General features: G+C 43.1%; 1 long non-coding RNA gene across 2 annotated transcripts in view; it reads right to left on the bottom strand.

Moving 5' to 3' along the window:
- Positions 1 to 963: 963 nt before the first annotated feature.
- Positions 964 to 19,491, bottom strand: part of LOC111770677 (uncharacterized) — a 43,004-nt gene continuing 24,476 nt past the window's right edge. For both annotated transcript variants that reach the window (XR_011432381.1, XR_002804054.2), the window contains exons 2-4: positions 4,279 to 4,408; positions 2,131 to 2,214; positions 964 to 1,788 (exon numbers count right to left, since the gene is read on the bottom strand). This is a non-coding gene — a long non-coding RNA (uncharacterized lncRNA). The remainder of the gene's footprint in view (positions 1,789 to 2,130; positions 2,215 to 4,278; positions 4,409 to 19,491) is intronic.

Here is a 19,491-nt window from a genome sequence, read left to right as displayed (position 1 = left end):
CGCCCCGCCCCGGCCTCCGGGCTCCGCGCCCCGCCCCCCGCGCTCCGGCTCACCCCTAGCGACGAGCCCAGGGCCTCTCTTCGCGCCCCTCGCGTGTCCCGCACTTCTCAGGGTCCCCTCCCTCTACTCCCCTGAGTCCCTCAAACACTCCAGTCTCCAGGAAGCAGTCAGGAGTCCCCGGATATTTGGGATCCTCACAGTCCACCTAGTAAACCATCCCACCCTTCTCAGCGCCGGCAACCTCTCCCTCCCTCTCCAGGGAGACAGCCTGCTCGCGGGAAGACCGGCCCCTCCAGGACCGACGGGCTCCGGGTGACCGGTCTTTCCTGAGCCCTTACAAGGTCCATAAGTCTCCTTCCGTAGGACTCAGCCCTCCAATCTCTCTCTCCCTGTGCCCGTGCCCCTCTGTGTCCTCCCGCGTCCTCAGAGGGCCGCCATAGCCCGCTGGGCCTCCGCCGCACCGGCTGCCCCAGGGCAGCAGCCCAGGACCGGCCTCTTCTCCCTCTCGTCTCGCGCACAGCCCAGCCTCACACCTGACCGAAGCATTCCCCCAAGCAGCCGAAGCCCATTGTCTCCCCCTTGAGTTCCACCCCACTCCCAAACTTCCAACCTAGAAGGTTCACCCCAGAGACCCCATATCTGGAGTGCTGATCTGCTCCTCAGGAACAGCTTGTGAGGGATGATATCTTGGTTGCTGGGAGGGACTGCCATGGGCCCTGGGGAGTTTTTCTCAAATTGTCACAAAAGAGATGCACAGGAACCCATTCTTCTCCCCCTGCCGAGAGCCACAGTTTGTCTTCCCCTTCAAGGCGCTTCTCCAGAAATCCTGGTGCCAGGAAGCTGAGAGAGCTCCTTGAGTGTGGGGTGGGGTTGGGAGGAGTGCAGGGAGAGAGGAGGGGCGTAGTTTCTCTGAGATGAAGGCGACACCTAGTGGTTTTGGGGGGGAAATTAAGGACAATGCCATTTTATTCTTAGGTACAATATTTCTTTATTGAACAGTGGCTGCCTTGCACAAGCTGTAGGGTGAATACCAAAAAAGCTGAATGACACCCTTACCTTAAGGAGCATGTAACAGGAATTTGTGCTTGGGTGCACAGGCCAAAGGCAAGCCCCCCAACAATGTCTCTTGCCCCAAGCTCAGTGGAAACAGAAGCCTTAGGGCAGCTCTTACTTTAACACAGGGATGCTAACTCCAGTTCCAGCTTCCAACACTGTTAGTGAAAAGGAATTTCGTCCTATCTGAGCAAGGAAAGGAAGGACAGAACAGTCAAAAGGGTGACAGGACAATCTGAAAAAGACATGGCTCTAACTTTAGATAGAATCAACCAAATAATACTTTTTAAGCAACTACACACAGCTTAATGAGGGACGCAAATCCAAAATGACATAATCTCCACCAGAATCACAGAATTTCAGGGCTAAAAGGAATCTTATACATATATTGTTTAACACCCTCATTTAAAGGTAATTGAAAGCTGAGTCCATAGTAATTTTACTATGTTTCTTTTTCCACTGCCTCCTCCTCTCCCTTGTTGAAATACTGCATTTGAAATGTGTCTTCCTGCCTGATTTGGTCTCTCCACCGCTGTTTTCTGCCCTCTGTTGGCAGGTTCTCGTGGACCTGTCTGTCTTGTGTGCAGGAGACAGTCACGTAGAGCTCTTCTAGCCATTTTCTGCAGGTCAGCTTGGGCAGGCAGAGAGAAGACAAGAAGGTGTTTTCTTTTGCTGGCATCCTATGGGCCTGGAGGCATGGTCTGGTGTAGAGCAAACCCGAGGGTCCAGAATTTGCTGCGAAATCAAGTAGGTTATAAGACTGTTCAGTGCTGAACTTGGAGACAGTTTGGGGCACCAGGGCTTGCCATGGAGAAGGTTAGAGTGAGCCCGAGTCCCCTGGTGGTCCCAGAACTCAGCAAGGGTCTTTGAGGCTGCTTTGGCCTGAGTGTGACTTGGGTTAGGATTTCTTTCCACTAAGGAACAGGGCAGCTTGGAAACCATGCCACATGGCTTCCTCTTCCACCCTCTCCCCGAACCCTACATGGCTTTTTAATAGCAGAGCTGAGACTAGAATCCAGGTTTCCTGGTCTCTAAGATGGGGCTCTGTCAGATAGTCTTCTAACTCGCGGAACTTACCATATGAAGCCATGCTTACAAGGTAACGCCCACCAAAGACCCAGAGAGTCTTTCCGGAGCAACTGCAGATCCCGGTGAGGACTCCTAGACAAGTTCAAGCACAAGATATGACATTTTTCTGGATATTGACAACTCTAAATTTATGTTAGGGATTAAATTTCAAGCGTCTTGCTCCTTCCCTCTTCCTTCCAACTGGCTACTGATACTAGCAAGTAATAAGCAATTATTAACATTTTTTTTTTCAGATTGGCGCCTAACATCTGTTGCCAATCTTCTTCTTTCTTTTTCTTCTTCGCCCCAAAGCCCCCCAATACATAGCTGTATATTTTAGTTGTAGGTCCTTTTAGTTGTGGCATGTGGGACGCCACCTCAGCGTGGCCTGATGAGCGGTGCCATGTCCACGCCCAGGATCCCAACTGGTGAAACCCTGGGCCGCCGCAGCGGAGCGCGTGAACTTAACCACTCGGCCACATGGCCGGCCTCCAATTATTAACTATTAATAAGCAATTGCTTAATGTGATTTCTTTTTTCTTTTTTCCTTTTTTTAGCCCTGAGCTAACATCTGTGCCCATCCACCTCTATTTTATAGTGGGACACCTGCCACAGCTTGGCTTGATAAGCCATGGGTAGGTCCAAGCTGAGGATCCAAACTGGTGAACCCCAGGCTGCTGAAGTGGAGCGCAGAAACTTAACCACTACGCCACCAGGCAGGCCCCTAATGTGATTTATTAAGATCCAGTGAAAGGTTTTTGTTTTGTTTTTTCATTTTTGGGGGGAAGCTGAAAATATTAGATAAATGAGAACTTCGGTTATCTATATATTCCAATTACCCAAGCAATCATTTCTCTCATTGTTAGGGACAATGATATTTTGGCTGTATTTGGTGACCTCACTGCAACTCATACACAGCCTGGGAAATCTAAAGACCCTGAGGGGTTCCAGCTTCCTCTCTGTGGCGTTGGTATGGCCTCCTACTACTTCACAGACACCACCTATAATTTCTTCTGGCACAGGGCCAGCCCAAACACCCCTTTTCTGATCCAGAACTGAACAGCCGAGCATCAAGTTAGCAAGCTGCCATAAGCTGCTGTGGTCTCCAAGCTGCCCTGTTCCTTAGTGGAAAGAAATCCTAACCCAAGTCACACTCAGGCCAAAGCAGCCTCAAAGACCCTTGCTGAGTTCTGGGACCACCAGGAGACTCGGGCTCACTCTAACCTTCTCCATGGCAAGCCCTGGTGCCCCAAACTGACTCCAAGTTCAGCACTGAACAGTCTTATAACCTACTTGATTTCGCAGCAAATTCTGGACCCTCGGGTTTGCTCTACACCAGACCATGCCTCCAGGCCCATAGGATGCCAGCAAAAGAAAACACCTTCTTGTCTTCTCTCTGCCTGCCCAAGCTGACCTGCAGAAAATGGCTAGAAGAGCTCTACGTGACTGTCTCCTGCACACAAGACAGACAGGTCCACGGGAACCTGCCAACAGAGGGCAGAAAACAGCCGTGGAGAGACCAAATCAGGCAGGAAGACACATTTCAAATGCGGTATTTCAACGAGGGAGAGGAGGAGGCAGTGGAAAAAGAAACATAGTAAAATGTCTTGAAGGCAAAGAAAGACAATTAAAATTCTGCGTTATTTCTTTAGCCCCAGTGAGGGAGAGAGATAATCCTGAAGACAGGTCTAAACCCATTATTGCTCCTGTGGCCCACTCGCCTCCTCCTCCCTACTTGCCTCCTGCTCCGGACGGCAGTGCACAGTACGGTCAGGTCCACTTCACTCTCTAATAATGTTCAATATCCTCAAAGAGCTGCTATTATTGTTTAAAGGGTTTTTACTTTGAATTTACAAATTGCTTTCTTTTATAAGTTAAAAAGTTTTAAAATTTAAAATATTTTCAGGGGCTGGCCCCGTGGCCGAGTGGTTAAGTTCTCGCGCTCCGCTGTAGGTGGCCCAGGGTTTCGTTGGTTCGAATCCTGGGCGCAGACATGGCACTGCTCATCCAACCACGCTCAGGCAGCATCCCACATGCCACAACTAGAAGGACCCACAACGAAGAATATGCAACTGTGTACCGGGGGGCTTTGGGGAGAAAAAGGAAAACATAAAAACTTTAAAATATTTTCAAACTAGATCCCAGCTTATAACTTACCTGTCTAGATAAGTATTCTAAAAGTTGAACTGGTACCATACCCTGAGGGTCAGAAATAGCGGTTTTGTGAAAAGACAGCCCAGACAAGTAGTTTTTCCATGGAAAATGCTTCAAAGAGAGCCAATGATTCCTAAGAAGGAATTTAAGAATTGTCAGGAGAAGCAACCATGTACATTTATCTTCATGACGATTCAAGCTCCAGGTAAACCCATTTTTCACCTGTCTCCTCCATCAAAGCCTGGACCAGCACCTCTGTGAGGCCCAGGAAGGCCCCATTGGTTCCATTATTCTTCCACACTTGGCCTGTTTTCCCAAATACATATGCTGCTTTCCTATGTTCCTTTTACTACCCTTCACCATTATTACCAACCCAAGTAATTATTTACCACCCGATGGGAACATCTGATACCATAAAGCCTCAAATAAAATATGCTGTTATATTTCCTTCTCCACTCCATTTAAAAATTCTACTTTCTTCACATAATATTTCCCTGAGAAAAGGAGGCACGTATTCCCTCACCTTTTAAGGCCCGCTCAATTTAAAAATATCTCACATAAAAAGAAGCGAGAGAAACATACCGCAACAGCTTCTAGAGACTGGAAGGGTATTAATCACCATTTTAATCTTATGTTCCACTTAGAATTTCCTAGAAAAGCCAAGGACTGGTGAGAGGAGAAGAAATCTGAAGCAAGATTTGACAAAACTGTACTCTTTTTGCATGGCTGCAATGTGTCTTGAAAAAGAAAAAGAGTAGCTAGCAGTGGCAATATAGGGTTGGTTTGCAGACAGACTGACAGCAGGAAGACCAGTTAAGAGGCTCCTGGAGAGCCAAGCATGAAATGCTAAGTGCCTGGTCTAGGATGACGGAATAGTAATATGGAGAGAGAGAAACAAATATGAGATAATTTGAAGGAAGAAACGACAAGACTTGATGGCAGACTAGATCCACAGGATGAGGAGGAAGGAGTCAAAGATTGTCCCAAGGCAGGGGTCACGAAGGCAAAGGCCAGGCAGAAGATGTGAAAGCATAGAGCAACTGGGTGGGGACTTGCGAACCACGAAGCCCCCGCCCAGTCTAAAGTGGATGCTGCCACCCTGGGACGGAGCCCAGAGTTGCCAGCTCTTACAATTTTTCCTTTGGACTGTTTTGGCCTCTGTGAGAAGTCTCTGGGCCTCCAGTCTCACCTCCCTTTAATCTATCCTCCACAATGTGTTCAGATGCCAAAGTGACCTTTTGATATAAAAACCTAATTATGTCACTCCTTGCTTAAAATCCTTAAATGGTTCCCCATGGAAGCTGTGTTTCTCAAATTGTTATTTTTAGCAGCAAAACTCTCCCTTCAAACAAAAGTTTAAATGTGAAACAGAAAAGCAGCCCAGCTGCTCCAGATGAAGTAGCAGTAGTGGGCCCACAAAGTGGCGCCTCTACCCTTAGCGCCTTCTCAGACAGAGCCCTGAGCCCCTGAGCCTCTGGGCAGTACCCTTCAAACAGGGGGACACAGAGAGACTTGCCGAGGTGTGCGTGCATACAGATGACTTCAAGGGAACCCATTTCCAGATCTGTGTCTTCTATACATACTCTTTCCTAACAGGGTTGTATTCACACAGTCCTTCCCCACCCTACAACAGAAGGGCAGGTCCCTTGCCCACGCCAAGTCTCATTATGATGAATTGCTCTAGGGTATAAAAACTGCTGGACACCAAGCAAATGCATCTATCAATCAAGATATTGGTCTACGAAAATGTTTAAAGATTAATCAAGGTGCCTGAAACTCATGGGGCTTCCTGACTTTCCCCACCATACACGTTTCTGGTGAGGGGGAAGATGGCGCTGGAGGGCTGTCGAGCCCATGCTGGGAATCCCCACACGCAGCACGGCCACAGGAGGACACGTTAGTGACATAGTTTCTTTTTTTTTTATTTATTAATGTTATGATAGATTACAACCTTGTGAGATTTCAGTTGTACATTTTTGTTAGTCATGTTGTGGGTACACCACTTCCCCCTCCGTACCCTCCCCCCACCCCCCCTTTTCCCTGGTAACCACCGATCAGATCTCCTTCTCAATATACTAATTTCCACCTATGAGTGGAGTCATATAGAGTTCGTCTTTCTCTGACTGGCTTATTTCGCTTAACATAATGCCCTCGAGGTCCATCCACGATGTTGTGAATGGGCCAATTTCGTCTTTTTTTATGGCTGAGTAGTATTCCATTGTGTATATATACCACATCTTCTTTATCCAATCATCAGTTTCTGGGCATGTAGGCTGGTTCCACGTCTTGGCTATTGTAAATAATGCTGCGATGAACATAGGGGTGCAACGGACTCTTGAGATATCTGATATCAGGTTCTTAGGATAGATACCCAGTAATGGGATGGCTGGGTCATAGGGTATTTCTATTTTTAACTTTTTGAGAAATCTCCATACTGTTTTCCATAGTGGCTGTACCAGTTTGCATTCCCACCAACAGTGTATGAGGGTTCCTCTTTCTCCACAACCTCTCCAACATTTGTCGTTCTTGGTTTTGGATGTTTTTGCCAATCTAACGGGGGTAAGGTGATATCTTAGTGTAGTTTTGATTTGCATTTCCCTGATGATTAGCGATGATGAACATCTTTTCATGTGTCTATTGGCCATATTCATATCTTCTTTTGAGAAATGTCTGTTCATGTCCTCTGCCCATTTTTTGATCGGGTTGTTTGTTTTTTTGTTGTTAAGCAGTGTGAGTTCTTTGTATATTATGGAGATTAACCCTTTGTCGGATAAGTGGCTTGTAAATATTTTTTCCCAATTAGTGAGCTGTTTTTTTGTTTCAATCCTGTTTTCCCTTGCCTTGAAGAAGCTCTTTAGTCTGATGAAGTCCCATTTGTTTATTCTTTCTATTGTTTCCCTCAACTGAGGAGTTACAGTGTCCGAAAAGATTCTTTTGAAACTGATGTCAAAGAGTGTACTGCCTATATTCTCTTCCAAAAGACTTATTGTTTCAGGCCTAATCTTTAGGTCTTTGATCCATTTTGAGTTTATTTTGGTGTGTGGTGAAAAAGAATGGTCAATTTTCAATCTTTTGCATGTGGCTGTCCAGTTTTCCCAGCACCATTTGTTGAAGAGACTTTCTTTTCTCCATTGTAGGCCCTCTGCTTCTTTGTCGAAGATTAGCTGTCCATAGATGTGTGGTTTTATCTCTGGGCTTTCAATCCTGTTCCATTGATCTGTGGACCTGTTTTTGTACCAGTACCATGCTGTTTTGATCACTGTAGCTTTGTAGTATGTTTTGAAATCGGGGATTGTGATTCCGCCGGCTTTGTTTTTCTTGCTCAGGATTGCTTTAGCAATTCGCGGTCTTTTGTTCCCCCATATGAATTTTAGGATTGTTTGTTCAATTTCTGTGAAGAATGTTCTTGGGATTCTGATTGGGATAGCATTGAATCTGTATATTGCTTTAGGTAGTATGGACATTTTAACTATGTTTATTCTTCCAATCCATGTGCAAGGAATGTTTTTCCATCCCTTTATGTCATCGCCTATTTCTTTCAAGAAAGTCTTGTAGTTTTCATTGTATAGATCCTTCACTTCCTTGGTTAAGTTTATCCCAAGGTATTTTATTCTTTTCGTTGCGATTGTGAATGGGATAGAATTCTTGAGTTCTTTTTCTGTTAGTTTATTGTTAGTGTATAGAAATGCTACTGATTTATGCACGTTAATTTTATACCCTGCTACTTTGCTGTAGTTGTTGATTATTTCTAATAGTTTTTCTGTGGATTCTTTGGGGTTTTCTGTGTATAAGATCATGTCGTCTGCAAACAACGAGAGTTTTACTTCTTCGTTACCTATTTGGATTCCTTTTATTTCTTTTTCCTGCCGAATTGCTCTGGCCAGCACCTCCAGTACTATGTTGAATAGGAGTGGTGAAAGTGGGCACCCTTGTCTTGTTCCTGTCCTCAGAGGGATGGCTTTCAGCTTTTGTCCATTGAGTATGATGTTGGCTGTGGGTCTATCATATATGGCCTTTATTATGTTGAGGTACTTTCCTTCTATACCCATTTTACTGAGGGTTTTTATCATAAATGGGTGTTGGATCTTGTCGAATGCTTTCTCTGCATCTATTGAGATGATCATGTGGTTTTTGTTTTTCATTTTGTTGATGTAGTGTATCACGTTGATTGACTTGCGGATGTTGAACCATCCCTGTGTCCCTGGTATAAATCCCACTTGATCATGGTGTATAATCTTTTTGATGTATTGCTGTAATCGGTTTGCCAAAATTGTGTTGAGGATTTTTGCATCTATGTTCATCAGTGATATCGGCCTGTAGTTCTCCTTCTTTGTGTTGTCCTTGTCAGGTTTGGGGATCAGAGTGATGTTGGCTTCATAGAATGTGTTAGGGAGTTCTCCATCTTTCTCAATTTTCTGGAACAGTTTGAGGAGAATAGGTATTAAGTCTTCTTTGAATGTTTGGTAGAATTCTCCAGAGAAGCCGTCTGGTCCTGGACTCTTATTTTTGGGGAGGTTTTTGATTACCGTTTCTATTTCCTTACTTGTGATTGGTCTATTCAGATTCTCCATTTCTTCCTGATTCAGTTTGGGGAGATTGTAGGAGTCTAGGAATTTGTCCATTTCTTCCAGGTTGTTCAATTTGTTGGCATATAGTTTTTCATAGTATTCTCTTATGATCTCTTGTATTTCATTGGTATCTGTTGTGATTTCTCCTCTGTCATTCCTGATTTTATTAATTTGCGATTTCTCTCTTCTTTTCTTGGTGAGTCTGGCTAGGGGCTTGTCAATTTTGTTAATTCTTTCGAAGAACGAACTCTTTGTTTCATTGATCCTTTCTATTGTCTTTTTTGTTTCAATATCGTTTATTTCTGCTCTTATTTTTATTATTTCCCTCCTTCTACTGACTCTGGGCTTTGTTTGTTCTTCTTTTTCTAGTTCTGTTAGGTGTCATTTGAGGTTGCTTACGTGAGCTTTTTCTTGTTTAGTGAGGTGAGCCTGTATTGTGATGAATTTCCCTCTTAGGACTGCTTTTGCTGCATCCCAAATGATTTGGTATGTCGTGTTCTCATTTTCATTTGTCTCCAGATAATATTTGATTTCTTCTTTAATTTCTTCAATGATCCATTGTTTGTTGAGAAGCGTGTTGTTTAGTCTCCACATTTTTGCACCTTTCTCTGCTTTTTTCTTGTAGTTGATTTCTAGTTTAATAGCGTTATGATCAGAAAAGATGCTTGATATTATTTCAACTCTCTTGTATTTATTGATGTTTGCTTTGGTTCCCAAAATATGGTCAATCCTTGAGAATGTTCCATGTGCACTTGAGAAGAATGTGTAACCTGCTGTTTTTGGATGAAGTGTTCTATATATATCTATTAAGTCCATCTGGTCTAATTTTTCATTTAATTCTATTATTTCCTTGTTGATTTTCTGTCTGGATGTTCTGTCCATTGGTGTTAATGGTGTGTTGAGGTCCCCTACTATTATTGTATTGTTGTTGATGTCTTCTTTTAGTTCTATTAAGAGTTGCTTTACAAATTTTGGTGCTCCTGTGTTGGGTGCGTATATATTTATAAGTGTTATGTCTTCTTGGTGGAGAGTCCCTTTTATCATTATATACTGTCCCTCTTTATCTTTCTTTATCTGTTTTGCTTTGAAATCTACCTTGTCTGATATTAGTATAGCAACACCTGCTTTCTTTTGTTCATTATTAGCTTGGAGTATTGTTCTCCATCCCTTCACTCTGAGTCTGTGTTTGTCTTTGGGGCTGAGGTGTGTTTCCTGGAGGCAGCATATTGTTGGATCTTGTTCTTTGATCCATCCTGCCACTCTGTGTCTTTTGATTGGGGAGTTCAATCCATTTACATTTAGAGTGATTATTGAGACGCGGGGGCCTACCACTACCATTTTGTGTCTTGTTTTCCGGTTTTCTTCAGTTTCCTTTGTTTCTCGTCCCATGGTTTAATCTGTTCTGATGTAGAGCTGCTACTCTCTGTTGTTGTCCTTCTACTTATCTCCTCTGCTCTTGGTTTTGTAGCCCCTTTCCTTTTTTGGATTTTTCAGGAATGAGGGTTTTCCTGAGGATTTCCTGAAGAGGAGGTTTTGTGGCAATGAACTCCCTTAATTTTTGTTTATCTGGGAAAGTTTTTATTTCTCCTTCGTATTTGAAGGATATTTTCGCTGGGTAGAGAATTCTCGGCTGTAGATTTTTGTCCTTCAGATTTTTGAATATATCATTCCACTCTCTTCTAGCCTGTAAAGTTTCTGCTGAGAAATCTGCTGATAGCCTGATGGGGGTTCCTTTGTAGGTTAGTTTCTTTTGCCTGGCTGTCCTTAATATTTTCTCCTTGTCGTTGACTTTTGCTAGCTTCACTACTATATGCCGTGGAGTTGGTCTTCTTGCATTGATAAAGTTTGGAGATCTATTGGCTTCTGTCACCTGAAGATCCATCTCCCTCACCAGATTTGGGAAGTTCTCAGCCATTATTTCTTTGAATAGGTTTTCTGCCCCTTTCTCCTTCTCTTCTCCCTCTGGTATACCTATAATCCTTACGTTGCATCTCCTAATTGTGTCTGATAATTCTCGGAGAGTTTCTTCATTTCTTTTAAGTCTTGCTTCTCTCTCCTCCTCTGCCTGCAACAATTCTATATTGCCATCTTCCAAATTGCTAATTCTTTCCTCCATATTATCGGCCCTACTGTTCAGAGCATCTAGATTTTTCTTAATCTCCTCTATTGTGTTCTTCATTTCCAATATTTCTGTTTGGTTCTTCTTTATCGTATCAAACTCTTTTGTGACATAGCTCCTGAACTCGTTGAGTTGACAGTCAGAATTCTCTCTTAACTCATTGAGAATCTTAATGATGGCTGTTTTGAAGTCATCATCATTTAGGTTATATATCTCATTTTCTTTGGGATTGTTTTCTGTGTATTTGTTACTTTCTTTCTGGTCTGGAGATTTAATGTATTTTTTCATATTGCTTGATGTTGTTGATTTGTGCCTCCGCATGGAGATAGAGTTTAGTTGCTCCTTTCACTTGTTTCAGCTGCTGCGGTGGGGGGAGCAGCTGTTTATACTTCACCAACCAGGAACCCTGTCCGTAGTTGCTAACTGGGCCTGGGCCCCTCTTCGTAGCCACAGTGGCCCTTTGGATTCCCTCCTCTGCCGTGGGGGCCGTCACAGGGGGGCTTCAGGCTGCAGGTGCCTACTGTTGCAGCCCACCTAGATGTGCTCTCTCCTTGGGGTCTGCAATGGTGTTATGGGCTTTTCCAGCAGCCAGGGGTGGGATCACTTATATTTGTCGCTCCGTTGCTGTCGGCACCCACCGAATCTCACTTGTCCTCTATGGGTCGCAGGAGAGCTATTGGCATCTTCTACAGTCTGTGGTTAGTACACCTAGCTATGCTGCTTTTGCCCTGGGGTCTTCCAGCCTTATGGCTGGCGGCTGGGTGCCTTCTACTGGTGCTGTGCAGAGGCTTTCCCTAAGGCTGCTGTGAGCCTGTAGGGTTTCCCCCTAGGCTACTAAGCTGGGTCTCTGGAACTCTCTCCAGCCCCAGTCCTCTCCGAGATCTCCGGCAATCCCTAGTCTCACGGGGCGGGCAACGGCAGCTGGGGGTCGCCCCGCCCTCTGGGCTTCTCTCCGGGCCTCTCCCAGAGCCGTGAATGCTCGGCGTGGCCCCTCTGCTAACGGCACACAGAGAGTTTTGTCTGCTGCCTGGGCGGAGCTCCGGCGCTTCCCCTCCGGGTCGCAGAACCGGCCTTTGAAAGTTCGCCCTGCCCCGGTCCTCTCCGAGATCTCCGGCAATCCCTAGTCCCACGGGGCGGGCAACGGCAGCTGGGAGACCTCCGTACCCTCCGTGACTCTCTCTGGGACCCTCCGGGCGCCCCGAGCACCAGGCTGGGTCTCCCCACCAATGGCGGGGAGAGACTCTCCCCACGGGCTCAGGTGTGCAACTCCAAAGTTTCCCTCTGCGTTTAGGAGTAATTGCGGGGGGTTTAAGTAGGGTTCTGGTCACCTGTTTCCACCGCCGCTCCTCTGTTGTGTTCTCGCTCCTGCCCTAGATGTGTGTGGATCCTCTGGGGGCGTCCGTTGGAAGAAAGCCGCTTGCGGGTACTAGGCTGCCCGTCGGGGTCGGAGAGTTTTCACCTATTTCCACATCCTCCGGGAGGAAAGTCCGTCCGCCTTCCGATGTATAGTCGCGTGGGTGTCTCAGACGTCCTGAGATGCTGTCTGGATATCCTTTGTCAAGCGATAAGTGTCCAAATAATTGTAGACTCGAAGGGCGAGAGACAAAGAGGACTACTCACGGCGCCATCTTGGATCTTCTCCCCTGACATAGTTTCTTTTAAAAGTAACTGGAGTACACATTTAAAAATAGTTGGATTTTACTGTATTAAATTATATTTCAATAAGCTAACTTAAAACAAACAAACATACAAACAAAAAATGTAACTAGAAAGTTTTTCAGGCCACCAAAAAATGTAGACACACTCAATAAAACCCATAGATACAAAAAAATTAAGTTGTTTAGTGTCTAGTGTGCTTTGTTCAATAAGATAAAGTCTACTTTATCAAATCATCATGTAATATTTATTATGATTATAGTCAATCCTCAGTTTATTTCAATTTATAAAACGACTAATATTTTCTGTCTCCTATTAAAAATATAAATGTAAACTTGGATAATAAATTTAGGTTTCAACTTAAAACTGTGTGTGGGGGGTTTATCATTATTTTAGGGAGCTTATGAGCAAAAACGTTTGAGCTCTGTGGCCAATGGCTACATAGTGACTCCAATCCTATCAGACCCAAGTCTCTCTTCTGCTAATAAATATTTGAAATAACAGCACCTTTACTAACCTAAAATGAAATTTATAAATAATAAAAGCTATCTATACACATAATTTCAAAGTACCAATAAAATGTCCTAACTGTAATATAAAAGAGAAATAAAAGACAATAACATGATAAAATGATAGGTATTTCAATACATAAATGGTTGAACGTGACCATGATAGGCGACTTACGGAAGCACCCAGATGCTTGAGTAAGTTAGGATTTAAGAGAAGTAAGGTCAGAAGCTATTCCATTAAAAAAAAAAACCCCAGCTTACTTTCCCAGATAAACAAAAATTAAGGGAGTTCATTGCCACAAAACCTCCTCTTCAGGAAATCCTCAGGAAAACCCTCATTCCTGAAAAATCCAAAAAAGGAAAGGGACTACAAAAACAAGAGCAGAGGAGATAAGTAGAAGGACAACAACAGAGAGTAGCAGCTCTACATCAGAACAGATTAAACCATGGGACGAGAAACAAAGGAAACTGAAGAAAACCGGAAAACAAGACACAAAATGGTAGTGGTAGGCCACCACGTCTCAATAATCACTCTAAATGTAAACGGATTGAACTCCCCAATCAAAAGACACAGAGTGGCAGGATGGATCAAAGAACAAGATCCAACAATATGCTGCCTCCAGGAAACACACCTCAGCCCCAAAGACAAACACAGACTCAGAGTGAAGGGATGGAGAACAATACTCCAAGCTAATAATGAACAAAAGAAAGCAGGTGTCGCTATACTAATATCAGACAAGGTAGATTTCAAAGCAAAACAGATAAAGAAAGACAAAGAGGGACAGTATATAATGATAAAAGGGACTCTCCACCAAGAAGACATAACACTTATAAATATATACGCACCCAACACAGGAGCACCAAAATTTGTAAAGCAACTCTTAATAGAACTAAAAGAAGACATCAACAACAATACAATAATAGTAGGGGACCTCAACACACCATTAACACCAATGGACAGAACATCCAGACAGAAAATCAACAAGGAAATAATAGAATTAAATGAAAAATTAGACCAGATGGACTTAATAGATATATATAGAACACTTCATCCAAAAACAGCAGGTTACACATTCTTCTCAAGTGCACATGGAACATTCTCAAGGATTGACCATATTTTGGGAACCAAAGCAAACATCAATAAATACAAGAGAGTTGAAATAATATCAAGCATCTTTTCTGATCATAACGCTATTAAACTAGAAATCAACTACAAGAAAAAAGCAGAGAAAGGTGCAAAAATGTGGAGACTAAACAACACGCTTCTCAACAAACAATGGATCATTGAAGAAATTAAAGAAGAAATCAAATATTATCTGGAGACAAATGAAAATGAGAACACGACATACCAAATCATTTGGGATGCAGCAAAAGCAGTCCTAAGAGGGAAATTCATCGCAATACAGGCTCACCTCACTAAACAAGAAAAAGCTCACGTAAGCAACCTCAAACGACACCTAACAGAACTAGAAAAAGAAGAACAAACAAGGCCCAGAGTCAGTAGAAGGAGGGAAATAATAAAAATAAGAGCAGAAATAAACGATATTGAAACAAAAAAGACAATAGAAAGGATCAATGAAACAAAGAGTTGGTTCTTCGAAAGAATTAACAAAATTGACAAACCCCTAGCCAGACTCACCAAGAAAAGAAGAGAGAAATCGCAAATTAATAAAATCAGGAATGACAGAGGAGAAATCACAACAGATACCAATGAAATACAAGAGATCATAAGAGAATACTATGAAAAACTATATGCCAACAAATTGAACAACCTGGAAGAAATGGACAAATTCCTAGACTCCTACAATCTCCCCAAACTGAATCAGGAAGAAATGGAGAATCTGAATAGACCAATCACAAGTAAGGAAATAGAAACGGTAATCAAAAACCTCCCCAAAAACAAGAGTCCAGGACCAGACGGCTTCTCTGGAGAATTCTACCAAACATTCAAAGAAGACTTAATACCTATTCTCCTCAAACTGTTCCAGAAAATTGAGAAAGATGGAGAACTCCCTAACACATTCTATGAAGCCAACATCACTCTGATCCCCAAACCTGACAAGGACAACACAAAGAAGGAGAACTACAGGCCGATATCACTGATGAACATAGATGCAAAAATCCTCAACAAAATTTTGGCAAACCGATTACAGCAATACATCAAAAAGATTATACACCATGATCAAGTGGGATTTATACCAGGGACACAGGGATGGTTCAACATCCGCAAGTCAATCAACGTGATACACTACATTAACAAAATGAAAACCAAAAACCACATGATCATCTCAATAGATGCAGAGAAAGCATTCGACAAGATCCAACACCCATTTATGATAAAAACCCTCAGTAAAATGGGTATAGAAGGAAAGTACCTTAACATAATAAAGGCCATATATGATAGACCCACAGCCAACATCATACTCAATGGACAAAAGCTGAAAGCCATCCCTCTGAGGACAGGAACAAGACAAGGGTGCCCACTTTCACCACTCCTATTCAACATAGTTCTGGAGGTGCTGGCCAGAGCAATTCGGCAGGAAAAAGAAATAAAAGGAATCCAAATAGGTAACGAAGAAGTAAAACTCTCGTTGTTTGCAGACGACATGATCTTATACATAGAAAACCCCAAAGAATCCACAGAAAAACTATTAGAAATAATCAACAACTACAGCAAAGTAGCAGGGTATAAAATTAACGTGCATAAATCAGTAGCATTTCTATACACTAACAATAAACTAACAGAAAAAGAACTCAAGAACTCTATCCCATTCACAATAGCAACGAAAAGAATAAAATACCTTGGGATAAACTTAACCAAGGAAGGGAAGGATCTATACAATGAAAACTACAAGACTCTCTTGAAAGAAATAGGCGATGACATAAAGAGATGGAAAGACATCCCTTGCACATGGATCGGAAGAATAAACATAGTTAAAATGTCCATACTACCTAAAGCAATATACAGATTCAATGCTATCCCAATCAGAATCCCAAGAACATTCTTCACAGAAATTGAACAAACAATCCTAAAATTCATATGGGGCAACAAAAGACCGCGAATTGCTAAAGCAATCCTGAGCAAGAAAAACAAAGCCGGCGGAATCACAATCCCCGATTTCAAAACATACTACAAAGCTACAGTGATCAAAACAGCATGGTACTGGTACAAAAACAGGTCCACAGATCAATGGAACAGAATTGAAAGCCCAGAGATAAAACCACACATCTATGGACAGCTAATCTTCGACAAAGGAGCAGAGGGCCTACAATGGAGAAAAGAAAGTCTCTTCAACAAATGGTGCTGGGAAAACTGGACAGCCACATGCAAAAGATTGAAAATTGACCATTCTTTTTCTCCACACACCAAAATAAACTCAAAATGGATCAAAGACCTAAAGATTAGGCCTGAGACAATAAGTCTTTTGGAAGAAAATATAGGCAGTACACTCTTTGACATCAGTTTCAAAAGAATCTTTTCGGACACTGTAACTCCTCAGTTGAGGGAAACAATAGAAAGAATAAACAAATGGGACTTCATCAGACTAAAGAGCTTCTTCAAGGCAAGGGAAAACAGGATTGAAACAAAAAAACAGCTCACTAATTGGGAAAAAATATTTACAAGCCACTTATCCGACAAAGGGTTAATCTCCATAATATACAAAGAACTCACACTGCTTAACAACAAAAAAACAAACAACCCGATCAAAAAATGGGCAGAGGACATGAACAGACATTTCTCAAAAGAAGATATGAATATGGCCAATAGACACATGAAAAGATGTTCATCATCGCTAATCATCAGGGAAATGCAAATCAAAACTACACTAAGATATCACCTTACCCCCGTTAGATTGGCAAAAACATCCAAAACCAAGAACGACAAATGTTGGAGGGGATGTGGAGAAAGAGGAACCCTCATACACTGTTGGTGGGAATGCAAACTGGTGCAGCCACTATGGAAAACAGTATGGAGATTTCTCAAAAAGTTAAAAATAGAAATACCCTATGACCCAGCCATCCCATTACTGGGTATCTATCCTAAGAACCTGATATCAGATATCTCAAGAGTCCGTTGCACCCCTATGTTCATTGCAGCATTATTTACAATAGCCAAGACGTGGAACCAGCCTACATGCCCAGAAACTAATGATTGGATAAAGAAGATGTGGTATATATACACAATGGAATACTACTCAGCCATAAAAAAAGACGAAATTGGCCCATTCACAACAATGTGGATGGACCTCGAGGGTATTATGTTAAGCGAAATAAGTCAGTCAGAGAAAGACGAACTCTATATGACTCCACTCATAGGTGGAAATTAGTATATTGAGAAGCAGATCTGATTGGTGGTTACCAGGGAAAAGGGGGGGTGGGGGGAGGGTACGGAGGGGGAAGTGGTGTACCCACAACATGACTAACAAAAATGTACAACTGAAATCTCACAAGGTTGTAATCTATCATAACATTAATAAAAAAAAAAAAAAAAAACCCCAGCTTAAACACCAGTGTTAGAGTAAGTAATAACAGACCAGATTTATTTATACACGACACACTATACAAATGTTTGGTGGAACATTCGAAAATCATGCAGAACTCAAGATATCTAAACCATGACGAATTCAGGACATTTTGACACCCAAAATGTGTTGTCACTGGTGAAGTACAAAGATTAACAAGATACAATTCCTTCTCTCATGGAATATATGACCTATTGGGGTAGGCAGAAAAGTAAAAACCTACTTTAAAACAATACATTCTTTTTTTTTTTTTGAGGAAGATTAGCCCTGAGCTAACATCTGCTACCAATCCTCCTCTTTTTGCTGAGGAAGACTGGCCCTGAGCTAACATCCCTGCCCATCTTCCTCTACTTTATATGTGGGATGACTACCACAGCATGGCTTGACAAGCGGTGCCACGTCCACACCTGGGATCAGAACCGATGAACCCCGGGCTGCAGAAGTGGAACATGCGACCTTGACCGCTCTGCCACCAGGCCGGCCCCAAAACAATACATTCTTAATTATGTGTAACTGTTCTCACACTGCAGAGTCTAGCATCCATGGCCCCCAACTACTAAAATGCCAGTAGCACCCAACTCCCATCACTATAACAACGGAAAATGCCCCTCAAATGTCCAGAACACCCCTCCGGGCAGCACCACTGCTGTTCAGAAACACTGGCCTGCAGGACGGAGAACAAGCACTTTCACCCGTGGGGATCTGGCTCCAGCCTTCCTCTTCAGCCTCCTCTGCTGCCATGTCTGCCTCCTAAACATCCAGAACTATTTGTTGCCGTCTAGGTGGGCCGCGTCAGTCCAGGCCCATGATTTTTCCATCAGTTCGCAATGTCTTCTCTTCCCCTGCCTTCTGACTACCTACTCTTCTTTGAGGTCTTGCAGGCCACTTTTTATAACCCATAATACATTGTTTTTCAAGTAGGTACTTACTTTCTACCTACCCCACTAGATTGTGTATATCATGAGGGAAAGAATTCTATCATGTTTAATCTTCATACCTCAACACTGGCAATACATTTCAGATGTCAAATAAACGTTTTCTTCATGAATAAACAAGAGTACCGATGAAGGAATTCATGTCACAGGAAAAGTAATATTTCCTCTGAGACTGCAGGGAAAGATGGGACAACGGATAAAAGGATGGATTTAGTGATGGAGAAGTTTATCTGTTGAGCGTGGAACTCAGTTGGGTATAAACATAACGTACCACCCTACCACAGTCATCATCTGTGCCCTCACAAATGTCTCCTTCCCGTTCTTCACAACGGCATGGACAGATGCCATAACTCTCTGTTCTCTTTCAGTTATGTAAAAACTCAGTCCAATCCCATTGGTTTAAAACTCCAGTCTCAGGTCCAATGCCCAACTCATCTCCTCCTCTCTTCCAGCCCAAGTTTGAGCCATAGCTTTAGGAACCTGAAGTGGGGAGGAGAGTATGGTCCCTTCCATGGCTTCTCTTCTTCTTCTAGTTCTCCAGGAGGCTAGTCTTCAGGGGTTGGGAAGTGGAGGAGAGCAGAGAAGAAAGAGGTAACTGTCTCTTCACTTAATAACGTAGGTATTGCAAACCACTGCTGGCCATGAATGACAGGCCATTCCAGCCTGTTGTTTGGCAAACATCAAAATGCCAGATCTCCTATGGGGCACTTGTGCGAGTTCTTTAGAAAGTCCTGTGAGGCCTCGCTCAGTAGAGTGGTGCCCTAAGGTAGACAATGCTGCTCCAAGTCATCTCTTTCACCCTCCTAACTTCCGTCCAGCAGGCAGCCTCTTGGATGGGCTACCAGCAAGATGGCTCAAACCCAGCTATCTTCCTCAGTGTTCTTTTGACCACAGGAAACTCACACA

The sequence above is a fragment of the Equus caballus genome, chromosome 25 (assembly GCF_041296265.1).
Source record: "Equus caballus isolate H_3958 breed thoroughbred chromosome 25, TB-T2T, whole genome shotgun sequence".
NCBI classification, from domain to species: Eukaryota; Metazoa; Chordata; class Mammalia; order Perissodactyla; family Equidae; genus Equus; species Equus caballus.
This window is presented reverse-complemented; position numbering and strand designations above follow the sequence as displayed.